This window comes from Odontomachus brunneus, unplaced genomic scaffold (assembly GCF_010583005.1).
Source record: "Odontomachus brunneus isolate Ranch 3 - 2012 unplaced genomic scaffold, Obru_v1 Obru_scaffold_090, whole genome shotgun sequence".
Taxonomy (NCBI): Eukaryota; Metazoa; Arthropoda; class Insecta; order Hymenoptera; family Formicidae; genus Odontomachus; species Odontomachus brunneus.
The window spans coordinates 553,374-563,980 of record NW_022639540.1 but is presented as its reverse complement, the minus strand read 5'-3'; the positions used below and the strand labels follow the sequence as shown (position 1 = coordinate 563,980).

The 10,607-nt window shown below is 39.6% G+C and overlaps 1 protein-coding gene across 4 annotated transcripts in view; it reads right to left on the bottom strand.

Moving 5' to 3' along the window:
• LOC116848112 (semaphorin-1A) overlaps window positions 1-10,607 on the bottom strand; it is a 348,311-nt gene that overhangs the window by 204,492 nt on the left and 133,212 nt on the right. The window contains exon 1 of one of the 4 annotated variants that reach the window (XM_032823878.1): window positions 8,646-8,860. The exons of the other annotated variants lie outside the window; for them this stretch is intronic. The gene's annotated coding sequence lies outside the window, so the exon portion shown is untranslated. Of the gene's footprint in view, window positions 1-8,645; window positions 8,861-10,607 lie in introns of those variants that run through there. 4 annotated transcript variants of the gene reach the window in all.

Here is a 10,607-nt window from a genome sequence, read left to right as displayed (position 1 = left end):
GAGAGAGAGAGAGAGAGAGAGAGAGAGAGAGAGAGAGAGAGAGAGAGAGAGACTTCACGACGTGTTCGCGAGAATACACCCGTCAACAATGACGTTTTTCTTCTCCTCCCGACTCCTCTTGCGGGAAATCGGATTATCGGAATTACAAGCTGCTGCTCGAGAGACCACGCTGAAATATCCAAAGTTAGCAATTGCAAGATCGCGACCAGGATGACCAATCGTTTTCAATTTTCGATATCCTGACTTTCGGTTCTTTACAGAGAATTCCCGAAGGTTTCCTATACGAGGCACCATTTTGCTCAATTTATTACATAAAATAAATAATGTTATTATTACGTATTATTTGTGTAATAAGGAAAAAAGTGCATTTTATGCTGGTTTCTTGGTACTTTAATGTTCCGTTGATTATTCTTTAATCTTGTTTTAAGAATTTTAGTAACAGAAGTTTTGTTGATTGTTTGATGTTAACCTAATAATAAATGAAAATTTCACTTTTCTACTTACAAATATCCAATTTATTGGATCTATTTACTAAAACATTAATATATCAAAATATACCTACATTACAGATTACAGTATAATAACCAAGAAGAGAAACATATAAGTTAATATTACAAGGCATTTTGTAACCAAGAGAGTCCCCGATTCCTTTGGACCTTTGTGTACCGATTTTTTAAGATTGATATCTCGAAATTAAAAATTAATTAAGAGTTGATCACCCTAAAATCGTGAGCGAAACGGATCTGCCGTTGAAACGTTCATCAGACAGGCGAAAAATTATTCTCCACTCACGTCGCGGGGCGACGCACAGCCGCCAGACGGGAAAAACGACCGTAAACAACTGCAGTCCGGGGATCGCGTTCGGATAATCACGCGCGGATAATCATCGTTTGGATAACGAGTAGCAGAACTGCGCTGGGAGGGGGGAACGAGAGGAGGGCGGGCATCCGCGGCAATATTATATTGCGCAACTTTCGCAATTCCGCATGAAGGAAACGACGTTGGCGAACGCGCGCTCCCCCATCGTTATAATAGAAAGCTTATCGACATTTACGACGCTCTTTAGTCGCTCGTAAATCTCCTTTACGCCGGAAAAATTATTAGTCGCGCGGCAACGTTGTTACCGTTGTGACGACGTTTCGTTTCCGTTCTCGTGAGCGAGGGACGGGAGAAGGGGGGGGGGGAAGGGGCACGGGAGGAGAGAGAAAGAAAGGTGCGGTGAGAACACGTATGTTCTCGTTCTCTCTTGCGAAGCATCTGCACGTAGCTGGAATGTAGCTGGCGAACACATAAGCTCCCAGTTCGTATATAGTGTAAGCTAAACACGCGCGATAAGGAGCCCTTTTCACCGGCTAGATTCGTCTATTTAGATTGTGCGGATTCATGATTTAGATATTTCTCTGTACTGCAAGTCGCGTGAGAGAGAGAGAGAGAGAGAGAGAGAGAGAGAGAGAGAGAGAAAGAGAGAGAGAGAGAGAGAAGGAGGGAGCGAGTATATTCATAGAAATTACGTTTGCCGCTTGCGCGAAGCGTAATATCTGAAAAATTTTTTGTCGGGATTTAGCGGGGCATTGCGGTACACGCAAAAAAAACAGGCAAACGCGAATTCGAGGAATGTCACAGAGAGCCCGAACAAATCTGGATCTGATGTCGCTTTTAACAATATTATTCCTAAATTGGAATTCCCCATCTACTCTATTTTATAAATGATACCTCTTCTCCGTCTCTATACGCGAGCGAGCGAGCGCGCATATACCCGTTTTTTCCGAACGTTTCGAAAAGCCAAATAGATCGCAAATCGGACAAACGGATAAGTAACGTGGGAGATGGGGCACTACCTCCGGGGAGGAAAGAAAAGAACGAGGAAGCGGCAAGAGAGAGAGCGAGAGAGAGAGAGAGAGAAAGAGAGAGAGAGAGAGAGAGAGAGAGAGAGAGGAAGTGGAAGAGAGCGAGATGAAGAGCCGAATCCTTTCTGCCCGCCCAGAGAAAAATTAATAATCCACCGTCGAGCGAACTCTCCGCGCGCTGAATCTGGGCCAACTATTTCCGCGATAACATTGCGCAGCGGGATTCATCAGTTAGAATGCATGGACGGCAAAGGCGTCTCCCCGCGGATTTGCAGAAAAAACCATTTCAATTATCAGTCTTTGATAAAAAGGAAGAAAAAAAGAGATGACAGAAAGGAAGAAAGAAAAAAAAATGACGAAGAATCGGGAAGAAGCGGGGGCCGGGAGTAGTATTTGCCCGACAAATTCGCCTTCAGACACGGGGAACGAAGCTCGAAAGCGAAAATGATGTCAAAGGGCAGCGCAATTAGCGACGCTGCGCGCTTTGATTACATGAATATTAATTTCGCGAGCGCGCGTATCGGCTTTGTGCGCGCACTTTCTTCCATCCCCCTTTTTTCTCCCCCTCTCCTCCCCCGTCTCCTCCCTTCCCTCTTTCTCCCTGTCTCTTTCCCTTTTCAGCCATTTCGAAGCGCCGCGAAATATTATTTTTCCGCGACGCGCGGCGATACCGATAACAATAATCGTTGCGGGAGGCGCACACGCCGGGGCGTGTCCCGCGTTTATCAGGGTACTCGGGCCCGCGCGCTCGTCGTTTTATTAAAATTTATCGCCGCAAATTAATTTTTATGCAAACGGATTAGTCGGAGCGGCGGGCGGTCCCGGTCGCGCCGCGGGTTGCTCGTTCGGATCGGATGGGATCGTGCCGTGACGACAACTTCATCGCGATTTTTCCAACGCGCACGCGTCGTTAACGCGACTTAACAACTCGCTGAGTAAAAAATCGGTGCGCAGCAACCGCGAAGTGTGTGTGTGTGTGTGTGTGTGTGTGTTTTGACGGAATATCGCGCGCGCAGCGAGTCGGTGGTCGTTTGTTCGCAAAATGAAAACAGACGCGCGGCCGTGCGGGGGACGGGGGAGAGGGAGGGAGAAAAAACGCGATTGCCCCGTATAATAACCAAAAATTGAATTTGGCCTTTTTAGTTCGATGCGACGCGACCGTTGCGTTTTGCGCGCGCGCCCGCCCTGTTCGCACAATAAAAATAACTCGGACGCATTCGCCGATGCGTCCCCGTTGCGATTGATCCCGGTCACGAGATTAGCGGAACGCGGCTGTTCGTTCGCCCAATGTTCGTTGATAACGATCGCCGGTATAAACGGCCGAAATGCGCAACGCGCCGAGCGGCGCGGCTAATAATGCAGCGCCATGCGACAGTTCCGCCGAGAAAAACAGGAATGAAAAACAATGCCGAGGGTGTTGTCGCGACACACACAACGCGCGGACATACTTCTCTCCGCGATATCGCGTGTGGGAGGAGGAAATTAAGAGTCACATGTGTAATTTTTCTGTTGTCTCGTTGTCATCGCACGCGTACCATTGACGTATTGTGAGGTTTTAGCCGTGCAACCGAGGAGCGCGCGCACCAATGGAGGCTTCCGTTATTTACAATTCAAGATTAGAGCAGTTCTTTCTCGTTATTGTGTCACGGTTTGATGATAATAATAACCATGGTTAATAAAGCGTTCTCTTAAGGCATTCTCCCAGAAATAGCTTTTGTACAATGTCTTCTGAGACGTTTTTGTTAAAGTACTAGAGATTGTTTAAGTACCAGAGAATAAACACTTTATTCAAGCATTACCTAATGCTTTTGTCATATCTTTTCTTATCTAATAAAAACAAAATGGGGTAGGTCGAGGGGTACAGCTCCACGCTGTAATTAACGATGATAAAAATAACGCCGTAGCCTGAGAGTTAAGTGATGGTTCTCTTCCACAAAGAACATTTTCTTGATGATAGTTTTAAAATATATTTATCTCACAAATACTGGAGAAGCTCATTATCATATACTAAAAAGAGAAGAATTTGTTCTCTATAAGAATATTATTAAGGTGACCAAACGTCTCGATTTTTTACCCTTTGTCCCGAATTTTTTCGAGTGCTATTCGGGACATCGATTTGTCATTTTCAATAATTGTCAAATAATTTTTGGATCTTTTTATCTTGCTCTCCCCGCTTCACACATTTATGAAGTGTCCTGAATTCAGGGCTGGGAAATCTGATTACCTTAATATTATACGATTTTATCGAAGAACAAATTGGTTCGATTGTAAACTCATGGACAGAAAGGTTGTTCGTAATTTTTCCAGTAAGTTTGTGAACACATTCGTCTTTTCCAATGAGAGAATTCTTCCAGTCGAAAAACGAATTTTTCCAGTGGACAGGATAAAGGATTCACAAACTCACCCCCAAAATTACGGAGAACCTTCCTGAACACGAAGATATACTGAAAGAAAAAGTGTTAAAAAAATAAGAAAATACTTATTCGGTTAAATAACAAATTTGTGTGCTTATATTAAACATAATATAAACATATTTTTACATAGGGGGACATTTTTCCCAATAAAAAGAAAAATATATTTTCTTGAAACCATAGCTTTCCAAGAAAGCTATTGTTTATTCTATTTAAATAAAAGGATTTGGATTTGTGAATATATTATTAGCACTCCCACCGAATACTTCCTTATTTTTTGGATAAAAATAACAAATACTTTTTTACTTTTTTAATAATAAATACTTTTTTACTTTTTTTCACAGTGTACGTAATACGTAAACCGAATTTTTTATTTTAATTTGATATTCTTGGTTAAAATATTAAACTTGCTAGGGCTGCGTTCGAAAATGTCCACTTTGGGAAAAATTTTACTAAAAATCTATAATTCACGTTATATATACTATAAAATTTTAGGAAAATTTTTTTCAAAAAGTACGTTTTGTGGAGTACAACCTATAATACAGAATATATTTTATAGATAAATTTCATACTTATGATGAATTTATAATAGATTTGCGGGTACGTAAACTTTATAAAATTTATTGAAACAAGTACACGGAAAAAATAGTTGTGTTAACTAGAAAAATGGTGAAGTATGGCATAATTTTTCTTTCTGGCTTCAAGAATTAATTCTTGGTTGCGCTGACTTATCGATTTGTTGCTTCAAAAATGCATTTTTGCAGGCAACGAATCGCAGTGCCAATAAATAATATCGCATAGGTCAATGTAACCAAGAATTGATTACTGAAGCCAGAAATAAAAGCTATGCCATATTTTACTAATTTCTGGTTGACACAACCATCCTTTTTTTTGCGTATTATTTACTTGGACGCAGTATGTATTTTTCTGTGTATACTATTATCTGAACCTTTGAGTGTGTGTGGAGATTTAACTGATTGCTATACTCACAACTGAACTGATTTATAAATTACCGCGTTTCAGTGGAGAATACACAGATGATACTTCGGAGAGTAATGAAAATCGTAACGAGAAGCGTCGAGACGCGAACGAGAGCGATAAATACGAAGAAAAAACAAAGATAGAGAAGCACGTTAAATTCGACGCTGTCGTATCGCGCGAACGAAGAGTGTCGACATCCTTTAACGTGAAATACACTCCAGCCGGGCTGGTGGTTGGCGCGTTAACGAATACATGGGCCACGTCATCGCCGTATGAATTGTTATCGCCGTGCGAGCGGCGCGAAGATAAATCGTTAATATGTCGGGTACGTGGCCGGCGTCGGAAAGTGGAGCGCGACGCAAATCATTGGCCCAGATACGCTTGTTTTCGCGGGGCGCTCGGCGAGAGAGATCGGAACCAGCCAGCATCCGTTATCGAATTTCGACCGCGCCAGCCCGAGAGAGTCCGCCCGTATAATCATTTTTTATTCTTTTTCCTTCGCACCCTTTCTCCTCTCTGACCGCGCGCCGTCCCTTTTCGACCCGCCGCCGAGCGGCGTGGGACGCGCCATAAATTTCGGTGCGTTCCGGCGCACAGGTCGAGAAATCTACTTGATTAAACGTGAAAAATGGACAAGCAAGAAAGCGAGTATCCTTCCGCGACACGCTTCGCGTATGTGCGCGCAACGCCATCGGGATATTATATCGTGTGCGCGGTCGCCTCGTCTCGCCGACGCCTCCGCCCGTATTCCGGCGCAATTGATTCTACATTATACCGCGTCCCCGACTTTCCTCCTCTACCCCGCGAATCCGTATGTAAGAGAAATAGATGGCTGGATTATGTGATAATAATAAGTAACATACGATATGGGCACGCTTGTTCTCGTGTATATAGCAGTGACCGGAGTTAAATGGCCCATATATTTCAAAATTTCAAAGTTACTACTTCTTAAACAACTAATTGTTGTGACTGACTATACAAACATGATAGGGACAGCCTTTTCCTATGCGTTAATTAACATTACGGTCCTATTCAGTGTCCATTTAGTTTTGTAATAATTAAAATACAAACATACAACGTTGTTATTTTGTCCTGGTACTGGATTTAGTTGTCCAGTAGAGCAGGATAAAAAGAAGGCTACATGTAAAATATGTATCCTAATTGGTAATTCCGTGATTTTTGCGAGAGGTCTCCATAACCCTTCTGCCAGCTTTTCATATTAAAGGTCAACTTTATTTTGTGCGACCATATTCTCGATTTTAATCATTAATGAGTGAAAATTGTTTTTATTATTCGAAACAGAATACATCATAAACTTCCAAGAAACTTTATTCTATTAAGTAACACGTCTTTATTCATTCACGATGGAGAATATTAATATAAAATTTTGAGAGACATGAAAATTTAGCTTGCTACTACTAAATCGGCTTTTCCCACTTTTTAACTGTAATATTATCCTGATATTAATTAAATTGTAATATTATCTTGATTTTAATGAAGGAAAATCTATTCTAAAAGAACCATCTCGCGATTTTGTGTCCGCTGTTCCTCTTAAGATAAATACTAAAAAAAAGTACATGAGCAACATACTCCTGGGATCATTTAAACCCGGTCTTCCTTATTGTACATGGAAGAAAAAGTTTGGCTGCATGAACCAATTTCTAATAAAATATGAATGGTTCAGAAATTTCGATTAAAATTATCAGAAATCTTGATAATTTCTGGTAACTTCAACCGGAATTTCTGAATCGTTATGATCTATATCGTTCTGAATTATATTTCATCAAAATTTGGTTCATCCAAACAAATTTGTTTGCCTATGTAACACCAACATTTATAAAATTTATTCAAACAAGTAAACTTTATTTCACTTGAAATAAATTTTCACAGAAATAAAGTTTATTTTTGTGAAATAAACTTTATATTCTACAAATAAATTTTCAAGCATTTTTTTCTGATGCACATGTAGATTATTAATACATCTCGAATATTTTGGAGATACCTGTGATAGATACGATAATTGAGTCAATATCATTATGAGCAAGTCGGCCCAATCTCTTGCGTTTTAAACGTAAAAGACGTAAAGACCTCGAGGAAGTCTCTCTAACTTCCGAGTTGAGAGTAAAGGTTTACGACGCAGACTTATCTATACGGCGAACATATCTTCCGCGCTTTCAAGTCGCGAGTTGAGTATACTCGAGTCGAAATTTCGGTTCTGCATTAATCCTGCAAGTTCCATCAGACTTGAAGAATCAATGAGAGATATAACGCTCTACACGGAGAAAATATTGTAATAAAAACTACAAATTTTATGATCTTGAACTATACACAAAATTATGATCAAAGTTACTATATATTTGTTTAAAAATATTATACACGTTTGATTTTTTACCACAAAATTATTGTAATTACTTACATGTTTTCTTTTATATCGTGTGTTCAGTAAATTGTCAATTTTATTATTTTTTTGATAATTTATACCACAATTTCGTATAATCCAGTTTTACAAACAATATTTTGTGTGTGTGTGTGTGTGCATATGTGTAAAAAAAAAAAAACAATCTTAACGTAATTTTTACTATAACATTTTCTCCGTGCTATTATACACCTACCTTGACAACTACAATGTTTACTTACACAACTGTTTTCTTATATCTTTAAGAATTATTTAATATTCTTGATATTCGAAAATCTCAATATTCTATCTCTGTTTACTCTTTATTTCTAAATTTCAACAAGCAATACATATTAATTACGTAATTTATTCAAATGCAGATAAAATGTGGCTGATAAGCAAATATTAAATAATTTAATGAGTGAGAAAAAATAGGGTTTTATGGGTAGATAAAGTAATGCACTTTATGTATTTATATTTTTCTTATTTCTTGACGTTGGAAATTTCGATAGGATTTCTCGCACCGTAGGAACGAGAAGGAAAGAAGTTGCAAGAATAAAGATAGCGGGATAAACATTAAAAAGGATTTAGGTTTGGATTCGGTACGACAACACGGATAAACAAAAGTGGAGAAAGGTTGCTGGTACATCGAAAATAGAACGAGTATTATAGTAGAAAAACAAAAACCAGCATATGTATATTGCGAGATTTAGACCAGTATTCGTAGTTGTGAATGATGTATGATTTGATATTGAGAGCACAATTAATCGTAGATTCATGGACAGTTATCCGGCAGATTTATCGATATTTCGTTTTGCATGAAATAAGTCTAGATTGCAAGTAATCAAAGATTCATAAAGTTACGACTAATTTATCACACGATGACGGATCGTGAATACTAGCCTTTGAATAGATTCTAAATTTCGATTCGAGTAACTCCTTATTCTCGGTGAGTTCATTAAATGTTCGTTAAAATCGGAAACGTCCCGTGTAATAAATGATTCGACATACCTGGAAATATATGATGCGTCGCTGCCCACGTCCCGGCGCCCTGCGTCCTCCATTCCGACTTCCCGATCCAACATCCATCCTGCTCTTGGCTGCTTCGTTGCACTGAACACTGACACTGACACTGACACTTGTGTAGATTCGATGCGAAAAAATGCACATTGATTAACGCGATGCCGCCGAGTGCTCGATTAAATATTTCAAGAGTCGACGGAACATTTTAATTGTCTGTTGGGAAATGACAATTAATACATACAGACACGCGCGCTCCGCGGTATGCGTCTCTCATCAGCTCGAAACGATGTAACAACTCGGAAAAGTACGCGAAGCACTTTAAGTACGAATAAGTTTGATCTTGTCTTGAAGATTCAAGTATTCACTGGCACTGACATTCGCGTGGATTCGGAAGAAACGCGTATTAAAACTGACGCACAAGTTCGTTCTCGAACTTATCTCGATAACTGACGAAATATTTCGATTACCTAACGCGAATTGCCAACAACGTACGGCTATGTGTGCTTCGCGTCGCGATGGGTGCGTGATTGATTGGCTCGGAATGTAAAAGACAAATACACAGCACCCGGGCGTACCAAAACAATGGACACCTTTGAGAACAGCAACATCAGTCCGCTTCGAATCGAGTATATATAGTGATCCAAAAATCACAATAATCAGTGTCATCCATACGTTCAAGATTTACCAGATGATCAAACGACGAAAGTACGGTGATCATTAAGCATCTGATTATGAAGATTACTAGAAGCTGACTCCAAAACGAAATATGAGATGTAGAATATAGCAACAGTCGGTGACGAAACTTATAAATCCTTTTCCTTCATTTCTTTTAGATTTTCAAATTCTATACTACAGAACATGCAAAAAAAAATAATAAATAGGTTATGACAGAAAGAAAAAGATGTTATTTTATTTGCTTAATTGCCAATTAATTTTAAATAAATTCTTTAATATTTAATAAATATTCGTTATTAAATAGCAATTCACTTTGCTTCTAAATTGCACTTTATATCCGTCAAAAACATCAAACGGATAATTTGTATTACAAAATCGAATCAAGATTTTCCATGGATTTTTAACATAGATTAATAATTAATGTCCCTTTTAACGCAAACACAAAACCTGATCTTTCACACTTACATGATTATTCTACGTGATCGTTATTCGTTACAGAAGGACGATTTCACGTCCATCGAAAGCGCGACAATTTCCCCTTTGCAATGCTTTTTGTTTCAAGTCGCTACGACGCTCATAAGTGAAATTATTGACAAATATGTCGATCCGCATTTTCGATCGGCCAGCGTTATCGTCACAGCGAACCGTGGATAGATCACTACGCGACGCATGAATGGGATGCGGCACGCGACTGTTGTTTCGAGAAAGTCACCCTGACACTGTGAGTGAAAGTACGCCGCGACGGCCTGGCCCGCTCCCCCCCCACTCCGCGGCTCAGATAAGCATGGTCTCCCCTCCCACTTGTTCGCCGCTGCCGCGCGGTCGTTCACCTCACTTCAGATGGAAAGATAGTGCGCCGGCGCGAGAGCAAGTATCAGAGCGACACGAGCCCGAATCCGATGTCGACGCCGCGACCTTAAGTCCCGATCTTTGACTATATAAGTATCTTTGATTATATAATCATGGACCGCTAGCCGCTATCTTATGTCTGCAGCAAAACATCTGTCAACATTTGCAGCGCCGCCAGGATCAAACAACGGCTATTACGTAAACTATCACATATTTGTGATTTCTATTTTACCATGTGAAAGATATTTTGTGTATGTGTCCGTGATCATAAATTACAGTTATCATTAAGATACATGAAAAATTATTATGATATTTCTTTAATCGTCAATAACAGACTTTTTCATTTTTTCTTCAAATAAATTATTACATTAAAAAAAAAGTTATACAATTTTGCTATAAAAATCAACAATTTTTAAAGTAACAAGA